The sequence below is a fragment of the Delphinus delphis genome, chromosome 8 (assembly GCF_949987515.2).
Source record: "Delphinus delphis chromosome 8, mDelDel1.2, whole genome shotgun sequence".
Lineage (NCBI taxonomy): Eukaryota > Metazoa > Chordata > Mammalia > Artiodactyla > Delphinidae > Delphinus > Delphinus delphis.
The window spans coordinates 56,244,946-56,254,637 of NC_082690.1; the positions used below are offsets into that span (position 1 = coordinate 56,244,946).

At 42.4% G+C, this 9,692-nt stretch overlaps 1 non-coding gene across 1 annotated transcript; it reads left to right on the plus strand.

Moving 5' to 3' along the window:
• The first annotated feature begins 2,318 nt into the window (after nucleotides 1–2,318).
• On the plus strand, nucleotides 2,319–2,391 carry TRNAK-UUU (transfer RNA lysine (anticodon UUU)). Its single transcript has one exon. It is a non-coding gene; the product is annotated as a tRNA-Lys (tRNA).
• Nucleotides 2,392–9,692: the final 7,301 nt, after the last annotated feature.

Here is a 9,692-nt window from a genome sequence, read left to right on the forward strand (position 1 = left end):
AATTTTTATTTTTGGCTGTTTTGGGTCTTTGTTGCTGTGCATGGGCTTTCTCTAGTTGCGGTCTTGGTGCGGGGGCTTCTCATTGTGGTTGCTTCTCTTGTTGCGGAGCACGGGCTCTAGACATGCAAGCTTCAGTAGTTGTGGCACGTGGGCTCAGTAGTTGTGGCTCATGGGCTCAGTAGTTGCAGCTCACGGGCTTAGTTGCTCCATGGCATGTGCAATCTTCCGGGACCAGGGCTCAAACCCATGTCCCCTGCATTGGCAGGCGGATTCTTAACCACTGTGCCACCAGGGAAGTCTGAATTGTGTACTTTAAATTGTACACTAAATGTTCTAAATAGTGGAACTGTGTGGTATGTGAGTTATGTCTTAATAAAGCTTTCTTTAAAATACATTCTCATGTTGGAAAAATTAGAAAATATCCAAAAAAGTGTAAAAAATAAAGGAAATCACCTATAATCTCACCAACTAGCAATAACCATTGTCAACCTTTAGGTATATTTTCTTCAAGCATTTTATCTATGGATTCTTTTTCACATGATAGAGCTAATAATGCCTTAGTACAGCATATTTTTTCATAAACATTTCTCATGCTATTAAAAAATCCTTGTAAATGTATTAATAGTTATATTCAATTTTATAGATAAACCACCATTTACTTAATTATTAAATATCCATGTTACTACTCCCTTACTTCTAGGTTTTTAGGTTATTTCCAAAGCCTATATTTATTTTTCAACTAACAAATGAGAACCCGAATTTGAAAGCTTTGAACCAGATTCCTACTGGAAACCCTTTCTACTAGTTCCCAAAACAACTAAAGAAATCCCAGCTGTAATCCATTTTTTCCACATGCGATACATTGCGCCATCACTTCATAACTGCAAAGGAAAATTTGAATCCACCAAGACTGCGTGTGTAGGCTCACCACAGATTAAACGACCTTATGATCTACAAGTTACCTCTTGGCCTCTCTAACAGTGAGGCACAGTCATGGCAGCCTATCAACACTTCCTAGCCCCCGTTCATAGGGGATATTAGAGCATCACCCAAATACAATAGACTGCAACCTGGGGACAGAGCCCCAAGCCTCTCTGGGAAGAGTCTTCTGACAGCCAGCCTGGGTTGGGGCCTCTCTATGTTCCTGCAGCCCTTGGGTTTCCTTCCACCATAGCCCTTCTCACCCCTCACAGTAGTCTGTTTAGGAGTTGGTCTCCAGCCCCTGTCGCATTCTACCTCCGTATCTCCCTCCAGTCCCTCACTTAGGCCTGACACAGAATTGGTGCTCAGGGAATAGTCATAGAACAATAATAATAATAAGGTAACATTTATTAAACATTTAACCATGGGCCAGGCCCTGTTCTGAGTCCTTTATTTACATTAACTTAGTTAAATCTTACAACAACCCTATGAGGTATTTAGATACTGTTCTTTTCCCCATCTCATAGTTAGGGACATTAAAGTACAAGGAGGTTGAGTAACTTGCCTGAATATACATGACTAGTTGGCAGCAGAGCCAGGATTTGAATTTAGGCATTCTAGCTTCAGAGCATGGGTGCTTAACAGCTATGTTAAGAAAAATTGCTAATGAATTTGTAAAATATTGAGAATGAAGCCTAACTCTGAGAATTTTATAGGGATATGGAGGGCACACATGAAGGTAAGCTCCACGAGTACAGGCACCATGTAACACCACTGTATCCCCAACATACAGTTTGATACAGATTAAGTCCTCAATGAATATGTGGTGAATGAATGACATAAAAAGACAAGGATGGAAAAGGTACAAGAGAAGAAGAATTTTTAAAGTGTTACTACATTTGTTATTTACTTTCTGTTTAATATAACAAGCAATACACATTCATTATGAAAAAATTAACAATATAGATAAGGGAAAGTTTTATTATGAAATACATGATATATAAAATAATATATCACTTATATATAAAGTATCAAGAATAATAATGAAGTGAATCTTGATATAGCCACCACCCAGCTTAAGGGATAGAACTTGATTCCTTAAGCCCTTGTGTGTCCTTCTCCAATCTCATCACTTTCCTCCTTCCAGAAGCAACCACCTTCCTGAATTTTGTTTTTATCATTCCTTTACTTTTCTATATACTTTTATCACATGAATGTATCCCTGAGCATAAATTTTGTATGTTTTTGAATTTTATAAAAGTGGACTCATATAATAAATATTCTTCCGAGATTTGCTTTTTTAAGCTCCACATTATTCTTTTAAGAGTCATCCATGTTATGCCATAAATCTGTAGTTTCTTCATTTTTAGTCTTTTATAATAAGTCTTCTGGGGAATTCCCTGGTGGTCCAGTGGTTAGGACACTGTGCTTTTACTGCTGTGGGCCAGGGTTCGATCCCTGGTCGGGGAATTAAGATCCCGCAAGCAGTGTGGCCCAAAAAAAAAAAAATTTTAATTAAAAATAAAAAAAGTCTTCTCTTGTATGACAGCCACAGTGGATTTATCCATTTTCCTGAGATGGATATAAGTTGTTTCCCATTTTCGCTATTATAACCAATTCTACCCTGAACCTTCATTTTTACAAATCTGATAGACGTGTGCAAATTTTAACATGTTACCTGTGAATGGAAGTGTCTTTGCATCTTCAAATTTATTAGATAACACCAAATAGTTTTCTAAAGTGGTTGTACCAATTTACATTTCTACAATAAAATTATGTTTCATAATATAAAATGTATTTATACAAATAAAAATATAATCCACAATTTAAAAAATGTATATATAAAGAATCACTTGAAATTTCATCACTTGGTAGTAACCACTGATAATACTGATATTTTGGTATATAACTGGTCAAACATTTTTCTGTGTGTGTGTATGTTTTTTTGTTTGTTTTGCGGTACGTGGGCCTCTCACTGTTGTGGCCTCTCCCATTGCAGAGCACAGGCTCTGGACACGCAGGCTCAGTGGCCATGGCTCACGGGCCCAGCTGCTCCGCGGCATGTGGGATCTTCCCAGACCGGGGCACGAACCTGTGTCCCCTGCATCGGCAGGTGGACTCTCAACCACTGCGCCACCAGGGGAGCCCATGTGTGTATGTTTTCTTAAGCCATAGACATGTATTGTTTTGTTAAAATAGAATAAAATAATACAGATCATTTTGGAGCTTCCCGTTGTCACTTACAGTACATGATAAGCATTAAAGAATAAATGTTTTATGCACCTGCCGATGCTTTTGTTTCCAGAAACATCATTAGTGTGATCATCACTCCCAATCCCAAACTTTGAGACTTAACTGCCACTTCTATGGCTGGACCCCAAGCCCCACTATTCAGGCAGAGTTAATGCTTCCCTCCCCTTGCTTTCTAGGTCCCTGTGCGTTTCCCACACTTGGCTTCATTGCCTGCTGACTAGTTTGTACCCACAAGGCAGCTATGAGTTCCTGGAGAGAAAGGAGCTCCTATATTCAATTTATGTTCCCAGTGCCCAGAACTGGGTCTAGCATGTGAGCAAATCTGAAGATATTTTTCAGATTAAGTGACAAATCCACTTTTATGAAGCAACCTGAATAGCATTAAGGGTATTGGCTTTGGAAAGTGGCAAACATGACCTTGTATCCCAAACTCACCTCTTAATAAGCTGTAATTTAACCTCTCTAAGGTTTCCCCATCTATAAAATGGCGAAGCAGTAGTACCCACTTCATGTTTAGATTAAATTCAAAAACTAATTGCTAAATACAGTACCTGGAAATGGAATGAGATCAGTACATCTCAGGGTATTGTGGTATTATTACTCTGAAGGGAGGAGAAAGCGTCCTTGGTGAAGCACAGGGAATCATACTGTCCACTAGGCACAGGGAAGATACTGGGGAACATTTGGGCCTGATTTTCCCATAAGACCTGTTTCTAAACTAAGATGAAACTTGGATTACAGAAAACAAAAAGCCAATTTCACATTCCTTGAGGTAGCTAAACTTCCTTGGCCCCTAGTCTCCCTGTTATTTCCTCTCACAGTCTGTCCCCCACTCCCATACTCTAGCCACAGCCATCTGCTGCCAGTGTCTCTGGCACTATTCTAGACAATAGAAGAGGACAAAATAGACACATTTCAAGCATAGAAATGAGGTGTAACAAACAATTATAATACTTAACACTTATGTAATGTTTACTCTGTTCCTGACCCTGTTCTGAGTACTTTTCAACATTACCTTCTAAGATCTAACAACCCCATGAATGAGGGTTACCTTTAGCTCTCATTTACTGGTAATGAAACTGACACGGTGAGGTTTCACCCAAGAGCACCCAGCTAATAGTGGCTGAGCAGAGGCTGGAATCTAGGCACTCTGGTGCCAGTGGCCATGTTCTTAAGTACTGTGCCAGGCTGGTCCTGCAGGAGCTCAGAAGAGGGGCTGTGCAGGACAGAGAGGACTGTGGACAACACTGGATTTGAATTTTCTCAACTCCTGGAACGTAGAAAATGAGGCTTGAGAGTTCTGCAGGGACGATTCCCTTAGGGACCTAGAGGGCTTTAAGGAAGAGATCGACCTGGGTAAATGTGCAGAGGGGAGGATGGATTGATTGAATTGGGAAAGACTGAAGACATGGAGGCTCCTAAAGAGACTTGCAGTGATTTGGTTAGTATCAGGAGTGACAGAGAGGAAGGGACACATTTACAGATGTTTAGGGGATAGAATCAACAGGAGTTGGAGAGAGACTGGGGCTGGGGGGCAGAGGGACTGAGGGAGAAGTAGGAAGTGGACTGCTCCTGGATTTCCAGCTACTCCTGGCTGCTGGAAGACCAGCAAATGAATCTGGTTGCAATGAGTATGTGTGGGTAGGCAGTCAGTGCAGGAGATGGAGGAAGCATTATTGGGCAAGAAAACAGCCTGCAAGGGCTTGAAAGGGCAAGAGGAATGTGGGCAGAATGAGACATTCAGGGTGGCTGCCCATGTGTGCAGAGAAGCAATTATCAGGGATGGAGGATGGAAAGATTGAGGCTTAATATGCTGTAATAAGGCATTTGGGCTTTATCCTAGAGACCACAAAAGTGTTCAAGAGAGGGAATAACATGTTTCCATGGGTTAGGGAGAATAGATTTCTGGCCTGGAGATTTTTTTTGTTGGGGGCAAGGTGGGGAGAAGTGAGGAATCAGGAAAATTAGCCTGATTGGCTTCTTAATCAATTAGGACTCTGTGACAAATAATCTTGACAAAAGATAGCACAGGCCGGTTAAATTACAACACAGGTCCTGGGCCAGCAGCCCTCGCACCAACCTTCCCAGAAGGAACTCCAGGGGTACTTGCTCCAGGAAAAACAGAGGACAGCTGAGGTTTACCAAGTCAGCTCCCGAGCCCCAGACATGCCACACCCTGGGAAGTAAGTCACCACACTTATGACCAGAGTCATCAGCCCTTGCTTAAGCACCTGGAAAGTTGTTACAAAATAAATTTCAGGTGGGTTGAGTATGAATTGAATAGCCCTAAATGGATTGTTTTGTTTTGAATGAGGTTATGGAAACATCAACAACAAAAAAGTAACCTAAAGACACTTGCCCTGTGAACAGGAATTCCGCCTTTCAACATTGCCCACAAACTGAGCCCTCTCTGTCCTTTAACCCATAAGAATCTCTTACTTTTGTGCGTTTTGGGTGCCTGGTTTTCTTGTATCGACCCAAACACTGTCAGTTACCATCTAGATGCTGACCTAAATCGTTATCTCTAACCCAGATCGGTCTCCAGAGCTTTCGCCCTTGAATCAATTAAGATCATGTTTTGTGCAGGTGACAGAAAACCAGTCCCCATGGCTTAACTAAATTAGGGTTTATTTTTCTCAGATGGTAAACAGCCCAGGGCCATATAACAGCTCCAAAATGTCCAAATCCTTCTGTCTCCCTCCTCTACCTTCCTTAGCATAAGCCTTCATCCTCAAAGTTACAAAATGGTTGTATCTTGTCCAAGCATCGCAACCCTGTTGAGGCAGGAAGCGGGAAGGACAGGGTGAAGGGCAAATGCCGCCTGGGCCTGTACGTTGTTATCAGGAAAACAATAGCTTTTCCAGAACCTCCGCTGGAGGATGTCCACTTAGAGCTTATTGGTCAGAACTGGATCTCATAACCAACCACAGAGAGTCTGGGAAGACTGGCAAGAGAGTCTAGGAGGGTGAATGTTTTAATTGGGCACTTCACTGTCCCAAACAAAGCTGGCTTCTGTTAGGAGAGAAGAAGGGGGAGAGGATAGTGAGTGAGTAACTAGCAGGATTTCCACCTATCTTCTGGAAGGCTCTACTTGGGTATTTCATAAGGATCTCAAATTCAGTATGTCCTAAAGTGATCTTGTCATTTTCCCTCCACACTGGTTTCTCTTCCAGTGTTTTTTTTAACTATGATGAAATTCACAACCATTGACCCAGTTTGCTAAAGAAAGTCTTAACTCCTTCCTATCCGCATCCAGCCGTATCCAATCAGTTATCACCTGTATGGATTCTGGTATGTGTCCACTTCCTACCTTCTCTCCCTGCCATTGTCTCAGTCCTAGTCAGTAGTGCCTGTTCCCTTCCTGATTGCCCTGAGGAAATTCTTGCCCTATTCCAGTCCTGCAGCCTATTCTTCACATTGTGTCTACCACAGGGTTCTTTCTTTTTTTTCTTTTTTTAATATTTATTTATTCATTTGGCTGCACTGGGTCTTTGTTGCGGCACTCGGGATCTTTGTTGCTGCGTGCGGGATCTTCGTTGCTGCCTGCGGGATCTTCCTTTCAGTGTTCGGGATCTTTTAGTTGCAGCATGCGGGCTTTTAGTTGTGGCATGCGGGATCTAGTTCCCTGACCAGGGATCGAACCTGGGCCCCCTGCATTGGGAGCACAGTCTTAACCACTGGACCACCAGGGCAGTCCCCACAGGTTTCTTTCTTAAATTCAAAACTATCGATGCCCTCTCCCAAAAAAAATAAATTTCCCACTCCCTGTAGGGTAGTCCAAACTCACTGACATGACCAGCAAGGCTCTGTGACCTTTGTGACTTTTCTGCCCACTTCTGCAGCCTCATTGCTTCATTCTGCACTCCAGTCACACTAAAATACTTTAAAATTCTCTTCTCTAAAAGAGCCACTTCTCTCATTTTCCCTTCAGCTTGAATCTACCCTTTCCTTTCTGCCCCCTTGGCTTTTTCTTATCTGACAGGTCTCAGCTTAGACCGGACTTCCTCCAGAAACTCTTCCAGGACCTGCCTTTGTAACTCTTATCATTCTGTATTGTAGCCATCTGTTTACTTGTCTTCCTCACCAGCAAGATCAGTGACTCTCAAACTTATGTGAATGTCAGAATCTCTGCTCCTAATGTTTCTCCAGAAACCTACAGAATCAGAATCTCTGGGGAGGGGGGGGGGTTGGGAATCTGCATGTTGAACAGGCAGCCAGGGTCATTGACAGGCAGATGGTCCAGGAACCAGGTCTTGAGAAACACTGAACCAGACTCCAGGCAACCTCAAGGAAAGTGTTTTGGTCCCTAGTGCATCCATAATGCCTAGCACGGAGCCAGGCACAAAGTGGGTCATCTAACTCCAACATTTTCTCCTTCCTCCTCTCTACACTGCCTCGTCAACATAATAATAATGATCACTATTTATAGGGTAGCACAAACCGCTGTCAGGCAAATGAATGAATTATTCTCCTTCAGTGATTCTCCGTTGTCTGCAGTTTCAAAGTCCAGACTCTCTGACAAACCTGAGATTTGAATCCAGCAGTACCTTTTACTATCTCTGTGACTCTGAGCAATTTGCTTGAACTATATACACCTTGGCTGCCTCACCTGAAAAACTATGCTAATACTTATACCAACCTCATATGGTTGCTATTGCAAGTAATTGAGACAATGAGCTTCAAGCACTTAGGACAACGCCTGACACAAAGCAAGAACTCAATACAAATTTACCATTTATTATTATTATTGTTATTATTACTACTACTATTACTCCTACTCCCACTACTATTTTTGGAGTACCTATCAAATTCTAGCCAGGCATTTGCGTATGCATTTTTATATGCATTATTTTCTTTAATCCTCCTACTCATCATAGCAAGGTAAGTATCATTATCCCCATTTTACAGATAAGAAAACCCAGGCTTAGAGAGGCAAAATAATTCATACAGGGTATAATTGAGAGCAAAGAGAAGAGATGCAATTTGAACTTGGTTAAAAAAGAAACTTTTTAAAGCTTTATTAAAGTAAATCAAGTTTGGCAACCACATAGAACAATATGAACTTTTATACACTGCTGGTAGGAATGTAAAATGATTTATGATCACTGGGGAGCGCTGTCTGGCAAAGGTGAAGCTGTGCGTACACCATGATTCAACAAGTACACTCCTAGAAATATGTCCTAAAAAATTATCACACCTGCGTATTTGGAGGCAGGTCCAAGAATGGTCATTGTGTGATTATTTATTGAACAGAGGGATGTTTAAATGAACTGGAGTGTAATCACAAAATGAAATATTATACAGCAGTTATATTGAATGAATCTCAAAAATATTGAGGGGGGATGAAAGGAAATTCAGGAATAGTTACGGGAGAATACCGTTTATATAAAGATTAAAACATGCCGTCTATTTTTGTGGATAAATACGTATGTACTAGAAGCATAAAAACACACATTGAGTTGATAAATTGATAAACCCCAAATTCAAGATGGCAACGACCTACAGGGAGAGAAGGAAATGCAATTAGGGAGGGTTACACAGAGACATTCAGCTGTATATTTAATGCTTCATTGCCTAAAGAACAAAACAGCTGAAGCAAATATAGGAAAATACTAAGATGTGACTAAGCTGGGTAATGAGTACATAGAGACTGATTATATTATTCTATTTTTGTGTATGTCTTATTTCCTAATTTTTAAAAGATTTCATTAAGAACACGGAGAATAGACACTGTGGGGTCCAGAAATGTCCTAAATCTCCCCTTGGGCCACTCCACCACCATCCCTGACGGTGGTCGCCTCCGCAAGCCTCCTGGCTGCCTGGGGGCCTCATTGTCAAAATGACTGACCTGCGCCATGGGCGCCCGCAGGTCTGAAGTCTAGCAAGCTCTGGGCACTCGCGTAACCTAGTCTGCAACTCTCCCCGGCGGGGACGCCCGCCCGCCGGTGCCACCGAGTTTAGTGCCAGAGGGGAACCAAAGTTACCCTCCAGGAGCAGATCCCAGCCATGAACCTCCGCAGCTCGATCACTACTCCACTCAACTCTAGCCACGCCAGTGAGCTTGAAGTGGAGGGACCAGCGGACACCAGCCCTGACCCGGCCCGGACCCACCCTCGGGCCCGCCTTCCGGCCCGGGCCCCGCCCCTGGCCTCTCGGTTCCCTGAGCCAGCAGCACAGGGCCCAGCATGCCCTGCGGTGAGCCCGCTGTCCCTGCCTCCCGCTGTGACAGGATGCTGCAAACTCCCGTTCAAAATTCATCTCAGCATTCTCACATATAAAGGGGCTTGGAAGCCACCTGAACTGCATCAGTACCATTAGATCTATATTCATAGACATGAAAAGTAATGTCATAAGATAGTATTATGAGAAAAAAAGCAGGTTACAAAAAACGGCATGTGTAAATATAATCCCATTTTTTAGCGTGTGCCTAGTGAAAAAGGCAGATATGAGTATCTGTGTGAAGTGGGATTAGGAATGATTTTTATTACTAGCTGTATTTTCAAAATGTTCTACTACAT